The 21,248-nt window shown below is 41.2% G+C and overlaps 1 long non-coding RNA gene across 3 annotated transcripts in view; it reads right to left on the reverse strand.

The window, feature by feature from the left end:
* The window catches only part of LOC110149422 (uncharacterized), a 55,802-nt gene that overhangs the window by 13,424 nt on the left and 21,130 nt on the right, over positions 1 to 21,248 (reverse strand). For all 3 annotated transcript variants that reach the window (XR_011491686.1, XR_011491685.1, XR_002317465.2), the window contains exons 3-4: positions 7,857 to 7,968; positions 2,494 to 2,632 (exon numbers count right to left, since the gene is read on the reverse strand). This is a non-coding gene — a long non-coding RNA (uncharacterized lncRNA). The remainder of the gene's footprint in view (positions 1 to 2,493; positions 2,633 to 7,856; positions 7,969 to 21,248) is intronic.

Genomic DNA, 21,248 nt, shown 5'->3' on the forward strand with positions numbered 1-21,248 from the left:
AGTAGTCTCTCAGTTATCTGCAGTCCTCAGCTTTGCCCACCAGATAAGACATAATTCTCAACTTTCAAGTTGTGCATTTTTTTTCAGTTGACACTAAAAAGACCCAATTACTGACAGTGGAAAAATTAAAGAGGGTTAGCAATGGAAATAACTCTGAGCAATTTATTCACCATGAGCAGATAATCTCCACTGGATTAAACCTCCATATCATTCCACCCTATCCTTCAATGTCTGCTGAGAAAAGACTAAGAGAACTTGAGGAGAAAACACACTTCATCAGAGATTTTAGCTTATAGCCCACCCATTTAACAGGTAACACCAGAAAGACAATCTGTGGAATGTTAGATTAATTACTTAAGCTAGGTTTTATCTATTAATAGAAAATACATCAGTATTCTTACCAAATATATAATAGTGTAAAATTGCCAAACACCAAAGAATATTTCAGTGTCTCTATACTAGAGAGACTAAAAAAGCATTGAGACCTCAATCTCAATCTGACAAAATAAATTTAAGGGAAAAGTAATTTAGAAACTTGAAAATTTAAAAAGCATCTCTAGGATTAATCTTCAAAATATATAAGTAGCTCATGCAGCTCAATACCGGAAAAACAAACAACTCAGTCAAAGAGTGGGCAGAAGACCTAAATAGACATTTCTCCAAAGAAGACATAGAGATGACCAATGAACACATAAAAAGATGCTCAATACTGCTCATTATTAGAGAAATGCAAATCAAAATTACAATGAGGCATCACCGCACACCAGTCAGGATGGCCATCATCAAAAAATCCACAAACAATAAGTGCTAGGGCTGGTATGGAATAAAAGGAATCCTCTTGCACTGTTGGTGGCAATGTAAATTGATACAGCCACAATGCAGAACAGCATGGAAATCCCTTTAAAAACAGAATAAAACTACCAGGTGTGCTGTGTTATGTTGCTTCAGTCATGTTCGATTCTGTGACCCTATGGACTGGGGCACCATGCTCCTCTGTCCATGGGATTCTCCGAGGTAAGAATACTGGAGTGGGTTGCTATGCACTCCTCCAGAGGATCTTCCCAACTCAGGGATCAAATCCACGTCTCTTCTGTCTCCTGCATTGGCACTTGGAAAGCTCCATAAACTACCACATGACACAAAATCCTACTACTGGTCACATAACCTAAGAAAACCATAATTGAAAGAAACACATGTACCCCAGTGTTCATTGCAGCACTATTTACAACAGCTGGGACATGGAAGCAACCTAGATGTCCATCAACAGATGAATGGATAAAGAAGTTCTGGTATTAATACATATATACAATGGAACATTACTCAGCCACAAAAAGGAATAAATTTGAGTCAGTTGTGTGGGTGAACCTAGAGTCTGTCATACAAAGTAAAGTAAGACGGAGAAAAACAAGTATATATTAAAGCATATATATGGAATCTAGAAAGACGGTACTGATGAACCTATTTGCAGGGTAGCAATGGAGACGCAGACACAGAGAACAGACTTGTGGACACAGTGGGGTAAGAAGAGAGAGGGATGAATTGAAAGAGTGACACCGAAACATACACATTACCATATGTAAAACAGATAGCCAATGGGGATTAGCAGTAAGACACAGGGACCTCTAACCCGGTGCTGTGACAGCCTAGAGGGGTGGGATGGGATTGGAGGTGAGAGTGTCAGGTAGAAAGTTAGACATGAGCACCTAGAGGAGGCCTGGCTGAAAGGATGCAAGCTGATCTGTAAACTCCATCCCAGATGCACCCAGGAGAGCTCACAAATATGCTATAAAATAACCACAGAAGCTTTACAATTCCTGAACATGCGCCCTAGGCACACAGTGGATACAAAATGACCACAGGAGCTTCTCCAAATAACCTTAGGCAGTTAGACAGGAGTGCATCAAGGACTCATGAATATTCTACATCTAATTATATAAGATAGAATTATGAGAAGACATAAACAACACAGCCTGCAGTTATACAGCTTGAAATTGTCAATTTGCCTTGAGCATATGCCCATTTGTATTCCCTTTCATTGACTGGTGGGGGGTACAAGCCCTACTGTGCACCAGGCATAACCAAAAGGAGGGGGACTGGAGGAAGCCAAGAGAGCTTGACAGGAAGGATGAGAAGGACTCTTTTGAGAGTGTTAGTCTAATAAAAGATATGTATGCTTAAGGTGAACTGAGCTTTCACTTGTCTGTTGTTCTATACATTTTGGTCCATTGCTCCAAATTTTTGTTGTAACGAGATAAGAACTAAGGACGATAAATAAACCAACCTGAGAGGAGGGAGGTCCAAGAAGGAGGGGGCAAGTGTATACCTATGGCTGATTCATGTTATGGCAAAAAACCAACACAATATTGTAAAGCAACTATCCTCTAATTTAAAATAAAAGAGCATTTCTATTAGTTAGTATCAACCAGAGGAAAAAAACCATACAATACATATAGATAGCTAGAAAGAGATTTTTTTTAGGTGGGACTGGCTCACATGATGGATGCTGAGAAGTCCCAGAGCTGCTCTGCTGTCTGCAAGCTGAAGGCCCAGGAAAGCCAGTGGTGTGGTTCCTCTCCAAATCTGGATGCCGAAGAATGAAGAGAGCCAACAGCATCAGTCCCAGTTCGAAGGCCTGAGAATGAGGAGAACCAAAGCCAATGGTAGGAGACAGAAGTCCAGACTCAGAAAACAAGTTCCATCCTCCACCCCCATTTTCCCCAGTCCCCAACAACCCCTTCCACCACACACCATTTTCCTCTATCTGGACCTTTAGAGTACTATCCTGTTTCCAGTCTCTGGTTTCAAATGCAATCTCTTCTGGAAACACCATGACAGACACATCCAGAAATAGTTTTACCAGCTTTCTGGGCCTCCCTTAGCTTAGTCCCTGTGCATGACACACAGTGAGGCCAACAATATTAAACCATTAGACTCTGGAACAGGGCAAGGTTTATTATAGGTTCATGCAAGGAGATGGGTGGCTCATGCCCTAAGAACCCCAAAGTTACTGAAAGCTTTCAGCAAAGCCCTCTTTAAGCAAAAGGTGAGGTGGGGGGGGCATAGTTAGCTGTTGTAGATTTTTGGTGTCAGATCTTTTGTTCTTGAAGTCAGGTCTTGGTCTGGTAATGATGCTCCTATAAATCTCCATCAAACGAATGTTATTCTCTATCCTGACAGGAAAGGGCAAGGGCCCAGGGCATAGCTGTTACCCTCCAAGGTCCTGGTCCTGACAAAGAGGAGGCAGAGCTCAGCTGGTGGCTCCCTCAGGCCCAGGTCCCCACACGCTGCCCAGCTGCCATCACTGAAGGAGTCAGGCACCCAATCCAGCCAGCCGTCACGCTCCTCAGGCCGCCCAAAAGGGGACAGAGCAGGTCTCACAGACTGTGACACAGGCAGACTGCCACTGCTACTGGGTCAAAGAGACCAGGATGGGGGTGAGGTTCACTACTCCTTAAGGCCTGGGCCACTGCTGGGGGTGGCCTTGGGGAGGGCTCTGGAGTCCTGCAGGACACAGTCCCCAGCCTGGTCCCTGGACCCCCAGCTCACCTGCTGGCCCAAGGCCGGGTGAGCGGGAGAGCCTCAGGGAGAAGACTGGAATCTGCCCCTTACCTCACTCTCCACCTCACGACCACCACTCCACTGCTGTCTGATTCCTCTCACTGTCACTCCTTAACAGTTGGTTGGTTGTAGGAGAAGGGCCCACTGTTGTGCTGTCCAATGGCTGAACAGGACCACTGATGGCAGCTCATTAACAGCTGGTTGACAGTGGGTGGGAGCTGACTGAGGCAGGACCAGTGGCTGAGCAGGACCACTCATGGTGGCTCACTGACAGCTGGGTGCTAGTGGGCGGGGCCTGGAGGAAACCACTGCATGGCCCCTCCCCCACAACCACACCACGTCTGGGCCCTCTGGTCAGGGGAGGATGGTGCCCCAAAAGGCAGGTGTGAAGCAAAAGGAAGGAAACTTCTTCCTACCTGATTACCCATAAGCAAGAGAGGTGAGCTCCAGGGGGTCCTCGTGAGGGAGGGATGAGCTGCTTGAGGGGCGGGGCATTGGCAGGGCTGAGCCTCCCACCCTCTCTTTCCCCTGAAGCAAATCCAGCCTTGTTGTTCAGTCGCTCAGTAGTATCCAACTCTTTGGGACCCCATGGACTGCAGCATGCCAGGCCTTCCTGTCCTTCACCATCTCCCGGAATCTGCTCAAACTCTTGTCCACTGAGTCGGTGATCCCATACAAGTATCTTGTCCTCTGTTGTCCCCTTCTTCTCCTTTTGCTTTCATTCTTTCCCAGCATCAGGGTCTTTTCAGTGAGTAAGATCTTCACATCAGGTGGCCAGAGTACTGGAGCTTCAGCTTCAGCATCAATTCTTTCAATGAATATTCAGGATTGATTTCCTTTAGGATTGACTGATTTGATCTCCTAGCTGTCCAAGGGACTCTCAAGGGTCTTCTCAAACACCACAGTTCAAAAACATCAATTCTTTGGTGCTCAGACAGACCTTGGTTGGCAATGTGATGTCTTTGCTTTTTAATACGCCATCTAGGTTTGCCATAGCTTCTATATATTTTAAAAAAAAAAATCACTCCTTATCCTATTTCCGTTTTATAACTTTATACTATGGGTCAAATCTGAGGCTAAATAAACATACCTCAGGCTACAGCTCTGCAAATACCTCTGGCAGCAAATTAACACAAACAAACATCTGGGTTGGTAGTGAGGTGGTTTTTAGTGATCTTTCTGACCTGCCTGGAGGCTGAGAGAGAGACTTGGTGAACTCACAAACGCTTTCCTAACTGTATTTTCTGCCACAGTCCTGTAAGGTTCTCAGGTTCATTGAAATACGTGGTTTAACATTTCACCACCAGAGGGACAGTTGGTTTTAAAGTTCATTTCACTTTCACACATGAAAAATGGAGGTCCTGCTGCCAAGGAACCTTCAGCCCGCCTGCCAGCATCACCGGGGAAGGTTTGCAGGAGGCCTGGAGGCAGCGCTCTACTTTCAGGAACCCGATTTCACCTGACTTCTGACCTTAGGTGTTTGAAACCAAAATTGAAAAGTTTTGTAACTTGCACAAACCAAAGTGTACCAATCGACATGCTATAAACCAAGCAGGGAATGTGAACTCAAGTAGGCCTTAGGAAGCATCACATGAACAAAGCTAGTGGAGGTGATGGATTTCCAGCTCAGCTATTTCAAATCCTAAAAGATGAGGCTGTGAAAGTGCTGCATTCAATAGGCCAGCAATTTGGAAAACTCAGCAGTGGCGACAGGTCTGGAAAAGGTCAATCTTCATTCTAATATCATAGAAAGGCAATGCCAAAGAATGTTCAAACTACCACATGATTGCACTCATATCACATGCTAGCAAAGTAATGCTCAAAATTCTCCAAGCTAGGCTTCAACAGTACGTGAACTGAGAACTTCCAGATGTTCAACTTGGATTTAGAAAAGGCAGAGAAACCAGAGATCATTGCCAACATCTACTGGATCATCAAAAAAACAAGACAGTTTCAGAAAAACATCTATTTCTGCTTTAATGACTATGCTATTGACTATACTACATAGCCTTTGACTGTGAGGATCACAACAAACTGGAAAATTCTTAAAGAGATGGGAATACCAGATCACCTTACCTGCCTCCTGAGAAATCTATATGCAGGTCAAGAAGCAACAGTTAGAACTGGACATGGAACAACATATTAGTTTCAAATTGGGAAAAGAGTATGTCAAGGCTGTATACTGTCACCCTGCTTATTTAACTTACATGCAGAGTACATCATGTGAAATGCCAGGCTGGAGGAAACACAAGGTAGAATCAAGATTGCCAGGAAAAGTGTCAATAACCTCAGATATGCAGATGATACCACACTTATGGCAGAAAGTGAAAAAGAACTAAAAAGCCTCTTTATGAAAGAGGAAAGTGAAAAAGCTGGCTTAAAACTCATAACATTCAAAAAACTAAGATCATGGCATCTGGTCCCATCAGTTCATGGCAAATAGGTGGGGAAACAATGGAAACAGTGAGAGACTATTTTCTTGGGCTCCAAAATCACTGCAGATGGTGACTGCAGCCATGAAACTAAAAGATGCTTGCTCCTTGGAAGAACAGCTATGACAAGCCTAGACAGCATATTAGAAGGTAGACATTACTTTGCTGACAAAGGTCCATCTAGTCAAAGCCATGGTTTTTCCAGTAGTCATGTATGGATGCAAGAGTTGGACCATAAAGAACGCTGAGCGCCAAAGAATTGATGCTTTTGAACTACGGTGTTGGAGAAGACTCTTGAGAGTCCTGTGGACTGCAAGGAGATCAAACGAGTCAATCCTAAAGGAAATCAGTCCTGAATATTTATTGGAAGGATTGATGCTGAAGCGCCAATACTTTGGCCACCTGATGGGAAGAACTGACTCATTAGAAAAGACCCTGATGCTGGGAAAGACGGAAGGCAGGAGGAGAAGGGGACGACGACAGGGGGTGAGAAGGTTGGATGGCATCACCGACTCAATGGAAATGAGTTTGAGCAAGCTCTGGGAGTTGATGATGGTCAGGGAAGCCAAGCGTGCTGCAGTCCATAGGGTCACAAAGAGTCAGACGTGACTGAGTGACTGAACTGAACTGACTGAAGCCGGGACTGGGAATGAGTTTTCATCTTCATGGCTTTTGTTTTTACTACACAACAACAATGAACCTAGAATGCTAACATCCTCTTCAATGCACCAGGCAATAAAACAACAGAGTAAAAGAGAATCTGCTCAGCTGTAATGACAGTGCTATCCTCTTAACAACGCAATCTTCACTTATCCTATTTTAAGTGTACACACCTCCTGCTTCTGCCTTGGATTAATTTAGCTTCGGTGTCATTTTTTACTTCTAGAAAGCATTTTCACTGATTACCTTCAACTTCTCTTATTAGTGTATTCTTACAACATACTTGGATTTGCATGTACATTTTTCACTTCATGTTCTCAGATACACATGAAGGAGGCCTGAAGGTCAATTCCCATTCCCCTACATGGAGCTCACACATGCTGTGCTATGCTTAGTCAATCAGTCCTGTCAGATTCTTTGCGACCCCATGGACTGCAGCCCACCAGGTTCCTCTGTCCATGGGGATTCTCCAAGTAAGAATATTGGAGTGGGTTGCCATGCCCTCCTCTGGGGGATCTTCCCAGCCCACGGATCAAATCCAGGTCTCCTGCATTGCAGGTGGATTCTTTGATGTCTGAGCCACCAGGGAAGCCCCCTGAATGGAAAGTCTTTTTAAATTGTGGTAAGAAACTCTAGTGTATTGCCATCTGAATTGGCAAAGCAAGTCAGTTTTTCTGACTGACTGGCAAAGTTTTTCTGAAAAGTACCAGATTACAGTTAAGATTTTAGGCCATGTGGGTCAGAAGTACTCAGCTCTACTGAGTGAGAAAGCAGTCATTCCAACATGCAGAACCAAGTGTGGCTGGATCCCAAATACTTTATCTCAAGAAACAGGACGGGGGCAGGCTGTAGTTTGCTGACTCCTGCAAATGATGAGTCTCATGTACATACTCTTCTAGTCAATAAAATGCCGAGTCATTTCTGTTGCATTTTCCTTTGGTGATTTTCCCTGTCCTCATACCATGTTGACAAAGTCTGACCTCACTAAGTGACCCATTTTAAAGTTCATAGGTCCTCTGGAGGAGTACCACTAGATTCCTCACCAGTGTTTCCAAAACCAAGGCCAAAGGAGAGTCATCTCTTGGTATATCATTACATTTGTGTCCTGTGAAGACAGCTTATGGTAAGATATGCTACAACAAGAAGGATGGAGGTCCCTGGCAATTTCTCCAAAGATCACGAGGAAAGTAGACAAAAATAGTTTACCTGTGGACTGATGTGTAGCCAGAGGAGTCTGGGCCTCCTTGGAATAGGGCACTAGCTCCCTGGGCAGGAAATCCACTTGGGTAAACTTTGACATGCCCAGCTTAGGAAATCTCTGCAAGTAACAGAGGACAAACACTTAGAAAAGGAAGGCATTCCTTGTAGAAGATCTATCCGGAATAAAACAAAACATCTTAAAAAAAAAAAAATCTGAAACAAATAAACCCCAAAGATCCATAGCATCTCCATGCAAGTGGCAGCACTGAAAGCAGAACTGGCCCTGGGCTGCAAGTCTGGACACTTGAGGTTCTGGCCACGTTACTGCATTGTTGCTGGGTGGTGCCAGGTAGGCCTCCTCAAGCTGACCCTCAGGCCTTCCCCACGTCAAATGAGACTCCCTTCCATTCTGAGCAGGTCTGACTTTTCTTGATTAAGATTTACAAAGGAATTTTCATTTTTGATACAGAAGTCTAGTCTCTTAGGCAAGAGGGATGAAAAAAGAGTAACACTTCTCAAATCTGAAGAAAAAAAGAGATGATCGCTGAGTGGAGTAAACATTCTCTATGACAGTAACAAGAGGATTATATTCCAAGGGGAAGTATGTGTGTGTGGTGTGCACGGTTGTTCAGTTGTGTCTGATTCTTTGCAATCCCATGGACTGTAGCCCACCAGGCTCCTCTGTCCATGGGATTTCCCAGGCAAGAATACTAGAGCAGGTTGTCATTTCCTACTCCAGGGCTCTTCCCAACCCAGGGATCAAACCTGCATCCCTTGTGTCTCCTGCATTGGCAGGTGGGTTCTTTACCACTATATCATCTCCTGTTTCTTCAGAAAAGGAACTAATATGAACAGCATGTGAATCTGTATAAAGATAAGTTGGTATAGAACAGAGGAGTGCAGAAAGTACTGGGCTAAGAATGATAAAGTTTTAGTTTATAATTCTGAAATTAGTTGTGCCATGTAAAAACTCCTTTCTGAATATTTATAGAACATGTCAAGTGTTTTCTGATGTCTTTCACATCCATGACATAAACTGTCTTCACGACCATTCAATGAAGCTTCTAGGCAGATTATCACCATATCCATTTTGTAGATGAGAAAAGTGAGATTCAGTAGGAGACATGCTCAAGTATATTCAACTCACGAATGGCAGAACTAGGGCTAAAATTCTGTTGGCCTGAGTCCTGGTCCAGAGCTTTTGCCACCACTCAAACTCCTACCTGAGGCTCTTAATGGTGATTTCTGAGTTACCCCCCAAATTTGAAGTGCCTCCTGTATCACCCAGGAAACATCCACTCATGGAGGCAGTAGATTCTGGCAGTTAAGCACACAGGCCAGCCCTCCGACTCACCAGCTCCGTGTGTGATCCTGCTTAAGCTACCTAAGTTCTCTGGGCCTCAGTTTCCTTCTGTAAAATGGACATATTATTACTAATACTCAGTACTAGGATTATTATGGATAATGTATATGTGCCACATACATACAATGCATATGCCATATATATATTATATACACATACATACACAATTTACACACATGCATGTTTTTAAATAGTTTCTGAAACATTATTTTAGTATATAGATTTAGTATCAACATTGGACATATTTGACTATATTTCCTTAACATTTCCAGGAAATAGACTGTGTGTGTCTCTCTGAGAGAGAAAGAAACGCTACATAACCGTTTAGCCAAAATCCCACATTCCCTAGCTTTCTAGAATCGATAGAGGCACACCTTGTATTATTATTTTTTAAATTATTACTAGTAATGGCACAGACATTGTATTTTTTCCAGTACATAGTAATAATAAAACAAATGAAAATACATACCACAGCTAGGGATTTTCATGTACACTTTTCCAAGCATTCTAGGAAAACAAAAATTTCTTCTTTTCTATGAATCACTAAAATAACTGAAGTGAAACCTGAGATGAGCACAGGGTAGAAGAAAAACAAAGGCTGGTTTAGAGAACAAGCCCACTGGGTTGTCTTTGCAGCCCCACTACGCTCCACACAGGCCTGGGCCACGTGCCCTCACTCACTCAGATGTCTGGACCACAGAGCATACAGGGGGGTCAGGCTGGGGAACCAGAACTCCCTCGCAACCTTCTCACGCAGCATTAGGTGAAAACACACAAAAGGTACTAGAAACAAAATTACCCAATGAGGCAAAAGGCTCAAGGTTTCAGAGGAAGAAATTCAGTTATTATTTAAAACTCTCCCTGGATCAGAGAAGTAGGCTTTTCTTCCTGAAATGGGTCTTTCTTGAAGCATCTGAAGACACCCCAGGACTGCTCGAGGCAAAGTCTCTCCTGCTATCTAATAGCCCAGAGCATCTTTCTGAGGCCCCAAGAGGCTGATCTTCATCTCAGGCAGAGACAGAAAGGAGGCATGGGCTGGTGATGCTCCCTCATCCCTTCAAATTGGGCTCACACTTGGCATGGAGAGATCACCCTGGAGTTTAGACATCCAAGGGCATCAGTGAGACCTAAAGATCTCCAAAGTCTGGTGAAGAGAAACCTACACCTGCAGCCAGGGATTCCACGCCTCTGGCTCATAACATGCAAGCATAAGCTGTTGGCCTATCTTGCTGGGTGACCAGCCAGTTTCATCTGGTAATCCACCATGGAAAACTGAAACCAGCGAGTGAAGCAGCACAGCATACTGGTTAAGCCACATGCTCAGAGAAACTGGGCTCAAATCCTTTCATTGTCCCTTACCAGCCACATGGTATGTAAAAGCTTTGGACAAGAGACAAACCCCTCATGTTTCTCATCTGCAAAATGGGTACATATCACTGAATGGTTGTGAAGATTAAATGAAGCTAATATTCATCAAGCACTTAATTCAGTGCCTGGCACATAGTAGGTGGCTCTACTTTTTACCTTTCTCACTGATTATAATAAAGTTTATATTTATTTCAAAAAAACCAAGAGAATGCAGACTTATGAGTGTTCTAAACTGATTCTCTAAAATACCACATTGGAAGATTATCTCTGACAAAACATGACTTACATTCCTCATTCCTTTGTATGGGCCCTTGGGTAGGTTTTGGTTGCCTGGGAGAGATGACCTGGTCTTCCTTTAATTAAAAGTATCGTTACCATGAAACTTCTCAGTTTTCAAAACTTATCTTGAAGTGATTTGAGTACTACACAACTGTTCCCAACCCCAGCTATTCCAGAAAGTGTGGCCAGAAGGTGCGGCCCTTCCATGGCAAAGACCTTCCCCTTAGGTGTGTTCTCCAACTCTGTCCCCACTTCTGGGTCTCTCCTGGGCCAGCCTTGGTGTCTGCATATCTTGGCGGTTCCAAGTGCTATCCATTCATACAACACTGGAATAGAGACTTTCAACTTCCCTACAATACTTATACAAGGGTCTCTTTTATAAAGAAGCTGCTCTTTGCGCAAATCCTGAATAACTCAGTAACTCCTTAGCTAATCCGACATTACCATGGGTCCATGCTCCCATAAATGGATTGGCAGTTCTGGACACACTGTTTAAGGTCACATTTCTCAACTTAGTTTCAAAACTCTAGGTACAGAAGCTCACCACACCATGGAAAATGATCACTCACTTATTTGACCCTAAATATGCCAAACACTACCGCTTCTGGCATCTCATCTAAAAAGGCCTACCATGTAACAGTTTATAATTTAGGGAACCATCTGCTTTCCAATATTTCTTTTAAAGAAAAAGAATAGGCAAAACATGAAAATTGGTCAAACTAGCAGTGACCTATCGAGAGACAAACAGAAGTTTATTTTAAATCTTTTACTAATCATCACTATCCAGTCTCCTATAAAATTCTCATTGGCTTAAGTTTATTTGTCAGCTTCACTTGACTAGATAGAGGGAAGTGAAAATCAAACCAAACGAATAAAACAAAACAAGCCCTGGCCCTCTATTCAAAGTATAACCTGGAGTAAGAGACATGATGTCTGTGTTGTGTGACCTTGCTTTCAGAAGAGCGGTTCCTTTCTTGTTCAGCAGCATAGTGATGGTTTCCATTCTTCTTCCCATCGTTTTTAGACTCCAGAGTAGACTGCCTTAATATTCTTCCTTTAAAGAGCATCTTTGCTCTTTTTTTTTTTTTTTTTTTTGGTTTTGGTTATAAGAAAGAGATGAGTGATAAATACTTGGAAGGCAGTAGTTAAGAACTGTCATTTGTAATACCAGTACTCGATGTGGCTGAGGTACTATCATCCACTGCTGGTGGCATTTTAAATGAGTAAGTTCCTTGGGAAAGCAGTATGCCAACATGGCATAAGAATCAAACACAACATTTACTCTAGAACTCCCCTCACTTCTAGGAACTCAGCCTGTGGAAATATTAATAAAATAGCACAAGCAGTAGTAACAGAAAAGATGATGATGAAAATGATGACCAAGTCACCAAATCCCAAGGTCTGTTCATGTTTCTCATCCTTGATCTCTATGATCGTGGTGACCACTGGCTCCTTCATAGCATGATATTTCTTTCAGTGTTCCTGACCCTAAAACTCTGTGTCATTTCTGCCTCTTACTATAATTTTGGAAGGCTCCTTATTCTTTCCATCCCCATAAAGACAGACACTCCACCAACCAGAGTTATTTCTTCTCCTCTCACCTCTATACTCCAACTGTAGGTGATCCCAAAGATGTCCACATATCTTCTACAAAAGATGACTCCAAAGTCCTCAACATTCTTGAACTCCAAGTCCTAACTTCTCACGTGCTTTTTGGACACATCCATAGTCACATCAAAGCCATTTCACCCTTCCTCATCTCATCCATCTTTCCTTCTGTATGGCAACAATCCTCATTCAGACCTACTGTCCTTTTTATCAGATCAATGGTTCCCCCAAATATGTCCTCAAACCTTGAAAGCATCATAAAAATGCAGTGACCAGACCTCAACTCAGACCTATGCCTTGGGTATATGTGTTTCTAATAAGCTGCCAAGTAAACTCAATAGAAGCAACCAGATACAAGAGCCAGGAATCTCAGTATCTAAAAGACCATACTTGCCACCCAGATTCAGATCTCTTTTCCTATGGCCACCTTCACGTGCTTCTACACCCCACACTTCACCTCCACCTCCTCCATTTCCCTTCACATACAGTCTACACCCCACACCCCTCCTCTTCCTCCTCCATTTCCCTTCACATACAGTCTACACCCCACACTCCTCTTCCCCTCCCCCATTTACAAAGAAGCCAATATGTGTCAAGACTCTAGGTACAGTAGTAGTGAATCAAAAGCACCTCTCCCATAGGAATATACAAATTAATTGTAGATGACCTGGAAAAATGCTTTATTACATTATTGCTCACCTCTTTGAATACAAATATTTGACAGCTATAATTTCATAGAAACATTTCCTTAGATGCCTTCAAGTTCAATATGTTAATTTACTAGAAATTTACAAGAATTCCTTGATCTTTGCCCTCCTTGCAGGTCTAGCTTTTATTGTGCTGTACAATGAATTCTCCACTACTCACTGAATGAATGGGATGAACAACTGAACAAATAAATAGTCTCTGCTTGCCTTTTCTGAAGATGGGTGAGAAGTGTGAGGGCAAGTTGGTTCCCTAAGAAATAACTTTTACTCTCTTTATTTAAAAAAAAAATGAGAGAATAAATCAGGGCATCTCTGCCCAACTCTCTTCACCTCTACAAGCCACTTGTGAAGAACTCAGTCTTGGACGGCATGACACCATCACATGGTCCCAGAAGAATTTTCAGACTCACTTCTGTATTGAAGAAAGCCTATGTTGAATATGCTTATGTCAATGCTTGAATGGATAAAGACATTGTAGTATACATACAAATATACATTATTATTCAACCACAAAAAAATGAGGACATCCTCCTCTTTGTGACAACATGGATGGACTTTGAAGACATTATGGTAAGTGAAATAAATCAGATAGAAAAAGACAAAACTGTATAATCTCAATGATATGTAGAACCCAAAAAAACAAACTTATAGAAAAAGAGATCAGACTTTTGGTTACTAGAGGCAAAGGGTGGGGATAGGCGAAACTAGATGAAGGTGGTCAAAAGATACAAATCAAGTTGTAAGATAATCAAGTACTCAGTTCATTTGCTCAGTCGTGTCTGACTCTTTTTGGCCCCATGGACTGCAGCACACCTGGCTTCCCTGTCCATCATCAACTCCCAGAGCTTACTCAAACTCATGTCCATAGAGTTGGTGATACCATACAAGCATCTTATCCTCTGTTGTCCCCTTCTCCTCCTGCCTTCAATCTTTCCCAGCATCAGGGTCTTTTCCAAGGAATCAGTTCTTTGCATCAACTGGCCAAAGTATTGGAGTTTCAACTTCAGCATCAGTCCTTCCAATGAATATTCAGGACTTATTTCCTTTAGGATTGACTCGTTTGATCTCCTTGCAGTCCAAGTGACTCTCAAGAGTCTTCTCCAACACCACAGTTCAAAAGCATCAATTCTTCGGTGCTCAGCTTCCTTTATAGCCCAACTCTCACATCCATACATGACTACTGGAAAAAACCATAGCTTTGACTAGACAGACCTTTCTGGCAAAGTAATCTCTGCTTTTTAATATGCTGTCTAGGTTTGTCATAGCTTTTCTTCCAAGGAGCAAGCGTCTTTTAATTTCAAGGCTGCAGTCACCATCTGCAGTGACTTGGGAGCCCAAGAAAATAAAGTCTCCTACTGTTTCCATTGCTTCCCCATCTACTTGCCATGAAGAGATGGGACTGGATGCCATGATCTTAGTTTTCTGAATGTTGAGGTTTAGGCCAGCTTTTTCACTTTTTTCTTTCACTTTCATCAAGAGGCTCTTTAGTTCTTCTTTGCTTCCTGACGTAAGGGTGGTGTCATCTGCGTATCTTGAGGTTATTGATATTTCTCCTGGCATTCTTGATTCCAGCTTGGGCTTCATCCAGCCCAGCATTTCTCATGATATACTCTATATATAAGTTAAAAAAGCAGAGTGACAATATACAGTCTTGACATACTCCTTTCCTGATTTGGAATCAGTCTGTTGTTTCATGTCCAGTTCTAACTGTTGCTTCTTGACCTGCATACAGACCTCCCAGGAGGCAGGTCAGGTGGTCTAGTATTCCCGTCTCTTTCAGAATTTTCCACAGTTTGCTGTGATCCACACAGTCAAAGGCTTTGGCATAGTCAATAAAGCAGAAGTAGATGTACTACTTCTACTACTAGGTACTAGGGCTGTGCTGTACATGATGATGAAAGCTGTCACTGTTACATGATATACAGGAAAGGTGCTAAGAAAGTAAAGCCCAAGAGTTCTCACTCCAAGGAGAAAATATTTTATCTTTTTTCTTTGCTTCTTTTCTTTTTATTGCATCCATATGAGACAATGACGCTAGTGGTAAAGAACCTGCCTGCTAATGCAGGAGATGTAAAAGCTGTGGGTTCGATCCCTGGGTCAGGAAGATCCCCTGGAGGAGGGCATTGCAACCCACTCCAGCATTGCTTGGGAAATCCCATGGCAAGAGGAGCCTGGTGGACTACAGTCCACAGGGTCACAAACAGTAGGACATGACTGAAGTGACTTAGCACGCACAAAACGGTGCATGTTAGCTGGACCTACTGTGAAAATCATTTCACAATATATGTAAACCAAACCATCATGCTGTGCATGCTGAAGAGTGACTGCTGTGCACAGTCATGAGTGATATTTGTCAATTATTTTTCCATTAAACTAGAAAAGATGACTACCATACTGCTAGCTTGCGCTGAGAAATAAATAAGTCCAGTAACCTTCTCTGCAAATGAGCTTAGCAACTTTTATTGGCCCCTGAAGCAACCACATCAGAGCCCATTTTCATTCTTCTTCTTTCTATTTAGGGTGGAGAGACCCCCCCAAGGGTAGGGTACTGAGCTCCTCCCAGTCCTACAGTTTTTCTGGATTCTTGTTGCTTATGTCTTCTCTGTTAAACAAATCACTAGTCACTAACTGGACAAAATGGTTTGGGCCAATGTGAGCGTCATGCCAAACAGATCATCTCCAGATTATCAGCCCCAAACTTTCTCTAAGTGCCACTTCCAAAAGGAATACATTGAATAATAAAGACATTTAGAAATCCATATCACTCAATCTCAGAATCACTGATGTTGCTTCCCAACCTCAAGGATTTCTTTACTTTGGATGGGCAGTGATGATGATAAAGATTTTCTGATGTCAGGAATAAAACTGGAACAGTGCAGTATTTACTTAAACCAGGCTCTTTTTTAAAAACCTCTTTCTTAATTTACTGTGTGAGAAACTTCCCTTTATTGGTCAACAGAAAAACCCTAACCTGGAGCTCAGACATTGGCCACACTAAGCCATACAGGAAGTCCATCTGAGCTGAATTAAAAAAATAAATAAATAAGACTTCCTGTCAGAGAGCAAGCATGTATGTCCCCAAATCTTTACCACAGAGGACCTGTGTTCAAGCAAGCAGTCTCTCTAGGAGCAACTCAGCAACCCCTTGCTAAAAGCAGACACTCCAACTGTTACTGTAACCCTATGGGTATCTACAGTGCTCTCTGCCTGAGACAGAGTGACAGGACAGCAAAAGTTTTTAACTTATCAGTCCATGTGCTACATGCTACATAAAGAGAAAACCCAGTAACACACACTTTATTTTAATTTCCAAAGAGACTCGGCTTCTAATCAGCCTTGAATCCACTGATTTCAGTCTCCCTGAAGTCCAATTAGCTGGGAGCATCTGTCAACTGCTCTTTACATAAAGATCATTTAAGCAATTCCATATATACAAAATCTTAATAGTCTTATTAAATTTCCCCCAAGGTTTTGCATTACCGTACCTTTTCACCTTTATTATAACCTCCTCAAGGTCTTCCCTTTAGCCTCTGATTCATCAGAGCACCTTAAAAGATAGCAATGTTTTCACCAAAAAGAGGTAAAAATAATCTGAGGTTCATGTAGTTCCAGAGAATCCAATGGAGTCCCAACTGTGGATGAAGTTGAAAGTCCTGAGGATTTCTGTTGGGCCCTAAGCCCACGTGGCCCCTGAGCACACTTTCCTCCTCAAATCACGGGACAAAGTGGTGAACAGGTGCAGCCAGTACAAGTTGATCATGGATACATTATTCTGATTGCCTTATTCTTGAGTTCATAGTTCACTAGACAGTTAGGAGATCAGGGAAAGGCAGAGTTTATCCAATATCTGAATTTTACCCAAAGCATTGTGTCTACATGAGACTTAATATTGACTATATGGAGGCCTAATGTTCAAATTGAAGAGCAGAGAATAGCAGACATCTGTTCCAACTCTGATCTAGAGTGAAGTTGGAAGCCTGAAAGACCCTCAATCCACTCACTGGAGAGGGTCCTCACCTCTCCAGAGAAAATCTATGGATGGAAGGGTTTTGGTTGATAGATGTTGACAGCTGGGAGGACAGGCATCAATTTTAAATATAATAGGATTATGTTGGGAGTAACTGGGGAAATGTGTAGATGATACAGACACTAGATACGATGAAAATGTACTGAAATGAAAAGTAGAGATACCTGAATAGAAAAGCAAGTTCAACAGTTTGTACAGTATGATATCATTTGTCATTTACATGATGACATATATATTGTGGGAAAGAATATACACTAAGGTATTAAGAGTGCTAATGCATATTCTGATTGTTGGAATATGATTTTTCTTTATTTTTGCTAGTCTATATTTTCTAATTGTATAAAATGAACTCATATTGTTCCTATAGTAAGGGACTATTACAAATAAAATGCAGGGGAGCTTGAGTGTCCCTGACTGATTGGAAAGTAGAACTGATGAATGGTGTTAAGGCCATAGATGGTCAGAAAGGAAGATAGAAATAAACTGTATCACTGTATTACTCTCCTTCCACCCAGTCCCCTTGTCACAAAAGATAAACATCAGTCATCTTCCCTCTATTATGTTAAGGATATCATGGGATGGATGTTATTGTAATAAGAGACTCCACAATATGTTATCACATCAATACCTATTTTATCTTTGAAAGTTTTCCTCTTGAATCAGGTTAGGGACAATGCATAGCCTATGCCCCGGTGTACAGTGAACTTTCTGATGTCAATACTTTCCTAGTTTCTACCGGCCAGTGCAGTCTCTACTTTAGCTTTGTTACTGGGAAGCCTAAGGAATCTCGTCAAACATGAGAAACAGCCCTAGTGTGGCATCCTTGTGCATAAGAAGAATAAATGTGGGCTGAATGCTTATCACTTAAATAGATTCATTTCTGGTCAAGTATCTGAAGGTTAGGGATTAAGGGTAGGGATAAATCAAACAGTAACAGCTAAAACTCACATATTCTCAATATATACCAGACTCCTTTCCTGGTGCTTTACAGATATTAATTTGTTTAAAGCAATAGCCATATGAAGTAGGTCATGTATCATATGGCAATCTTTGTTAGAGATGATGCAGGGCTAAAGTATAGACTGGGGAAAGTTGTATTAACTTGCCCTGGTTCAGTCGTAGCACTGTAGCTACAACCTGTGTGAACCTGAGAAAATTACTTATTCTCTGTGCCTCAGTGCCCTCATCTGTAAAAAGTAGAGTGATACCTGATTCATTCAACAAACATTTAACAAATACCTACTATATGGACAGAACTACAAATGTCACTCCCTGCTCTTAAGGAACCTGTCATTTCCCGAGGAAGAGAGACACGTATCATACTAAACATAAGCAATTTTTCTTTAAGATCTATAAAGTGCCAATGCTTCACTCTCATGTATAAAAGATGTAAGCTCCTGGTGTGAAATTAATATTCTTTATCATTTTGAGAAAAACATTTCTATTCTTAGTTTACCAAGTTTTAAAATATGAAACTAGATGTTTATATTTTGAAAGTATCATTTCAGTATATACTGCAATGCTTACTTTTCCCTCTTTGATGTTTTTATGTGCTGAATTAAGGTAACATATCTTCCTGTACAAAAATATCCTTGAATTTTTGAATCCATCCCAGTTAAGCGTAACATTCTATCTTCTTAATATTGCTTTGGATTCCAGTTGCAAATAGTATGTTTAGAATGTTTTCATCGATATTTATATGTAAGACCAGTCTTTAAAATTTTTTTATTAATAGACTTTTTTGAAACCTTTTTTTGTTCAGTATGTTTCAATGAGAAATGATTAACTGGTTCTATCAAAACTAATTACAAGAAAGAGAAAAGTACCACAAGTATAAATTATAAATGAGAAGTAGGCTGTAACAGAAGCAGAAATTGGAACACAAATTATGACACTCTTATGTTTAGAAATTAAATCATACTAGTATAATTGAAAAATTATTAAATATATCTCCTATTGATTCACTCAATTTAGAAAATTTACTTAACTGCTCTTAAAAATCAATAAAAGTAATTTTTGTTGCACTTGATATTTTTTTTTCATTTATTTTTATTAGTTGGAGGCTAATTACTTCACGACATTTCAGTGGGTTTTGTCATACATTGGCATGAATCAGCCATGGAGTTACATGTATTCCCCATCCCAATCCCCCCTCCCACCTCCCTCTCCACCAGATCCCTCTGGGTCTTCCCAGTGCACCAGGCCCGAGCACTTGCATCCAACCTGGACTGGTGATCTGTTTCACTATAGATAATATACATGCTGTTCTTTCGAAACATCCCACCCTCGCCTTCTCCCAGAGTCCAAAAGTCTGTTCTGTACATCTGTGTCTCTTTTTCTGTTTTGCATATAGGGTTATCATTACCATCTTTCTAAATTCCATATATATGTGTTAGTATGCTATAATGTTCTTTATCTTTCTGGCTTACTTCACTCTGTATAATGGGCTCCAGTTTCATCCATCTCATTAGAAGTGATTCAAATGAATTCTTTTTAACGACTGAGTAATATTCCATAGTGTATATGTACCACAGCTTCCTTATCCATTCATCTGCTGATGGGCATCTAGGTTGCTTCCATGTCCTGGCTATTATAAACAGTGCTGCGATGAGGGTGCACGTGTCTCTTTCAGATCTGGTTTCCTCAGTGTGTATGCCCAAAAGTGGGATTGCTGGGTCATATGGCAGTTCTATTTCCAGTTTTTTAAGAAATCTCCACACTTTTTTCCATAGTGGCTGTACTAGTTTGCATTCCCACCAACAGTGTAAGAGAGTTTCCTTTTCTCCACACCCTCGCCAGCATTTATTGCTTGTAGATTTTTGGATAGCAGCCATCCTGACTGGCATGTAATGGTACCTCATTGTGGTTTTGATTTGCATTTCTCTGATAATGAGTGATGTTGAGCATGTTTTCATGTGTTAGCCATCTGTATGTCTTCTTTGGAGAAATGTCTGTTTAGTTCTTTGGCCCATTTTTTGATTGGGTCATTTATCTTTCTGGAATTGAGCTTCAGGAGTTGCTTGTATATTTTTGAGATTAATCCTTTGTCTGTTGCTTCATTTGCTATTATTTTCTCCCAATCTGAGGGCTGTCTTTTCACCTTACTTATAGTTTCCTTTGTTGTGCAAAAGCTTTAACGTTTCATTAGGTCCCATTTGCTTATTTTTGCTTTTATTTCCAATATTCTGGGAGGTGGGTCATAGAGGATCCTGCTGTGATTTATGTCAGAGAGTGTTTTGCCTATGTTCTCCTCTAGGAGTTTTATAGTTTCTGGTCTTACATTTAGATCTTTAATCCATTTTGAGTTTATTTTTGTGTATGGTGTTAGAAAGTGTTCTAGTTTCATTCTTTTACAAGTGGTTGACCAGTTTTCGCAGCACCACTTGTTAAAGACGTTGTCTTTTTTCCATTGTATATCCTTGCCTCCTTTCTCGAAGATAAGGTGTCCACAGGTTCGTGGATTTATCTCTGGGCTTTCTATTCTGTTCCATTGATCTATATTTCTGTCTTTGTGCCAGTACCATACTGTCTTGATGACTGTGGCTTTGTAGTAGAGCCTGAAGTCAGGCAGGTTGATTCCTCCAGTTCCATTCTTCTTTCTCAATATTACTTTGGCTATTTGAGGGTTTTTGTATTTCCATACAAATTGTGAAATTATTTGTTCTAGTTCTGTGAAAAATACTGTTGGTAGCTTGATAGGGATGGCATTGAATCTATAGATTGTTTTGGGTAGAATAGCCATTTTGACAATATTGATTCTTCCAATCCATGAACACGGTATGTTTCTCCATCTGTTTGTGTCCTCTTTGATTTCTTTCATCAGTGTTTTATAGTTTTCTATGTATAGGTCTTTTGTTTCTTTAGGTAGATATACTCCTAAGTATTCTATTCTTTTTGTTGCAATGGTGAATGGTATTGTTTCCTTAATTTCTCTTTCTGTTTTCTCATTGTTAGTGTATAGGAATGCAAGGGATTTCCGTGTGTTAATTTTATATCCTGCCACTTGACTATATTCATTGATTAGCTCTAGTAATTTTCTGGTAGAG

This window comes from Odocoileus virginianus, chromosome 16 (assembly GCF_023699985.2).
Source record: "Odocoileus virginianus isolate 20LAN1187 ecotype Illinois chromosome 16, Ovbor_1.2, whole genome shotgun sequence".
Lineage (NCBI taxonomy): Eukaryota > Metazoa > Chordata > Mammalia > Artiodactyla > Cervidae > Odocoileus > Odocoileus virginianus.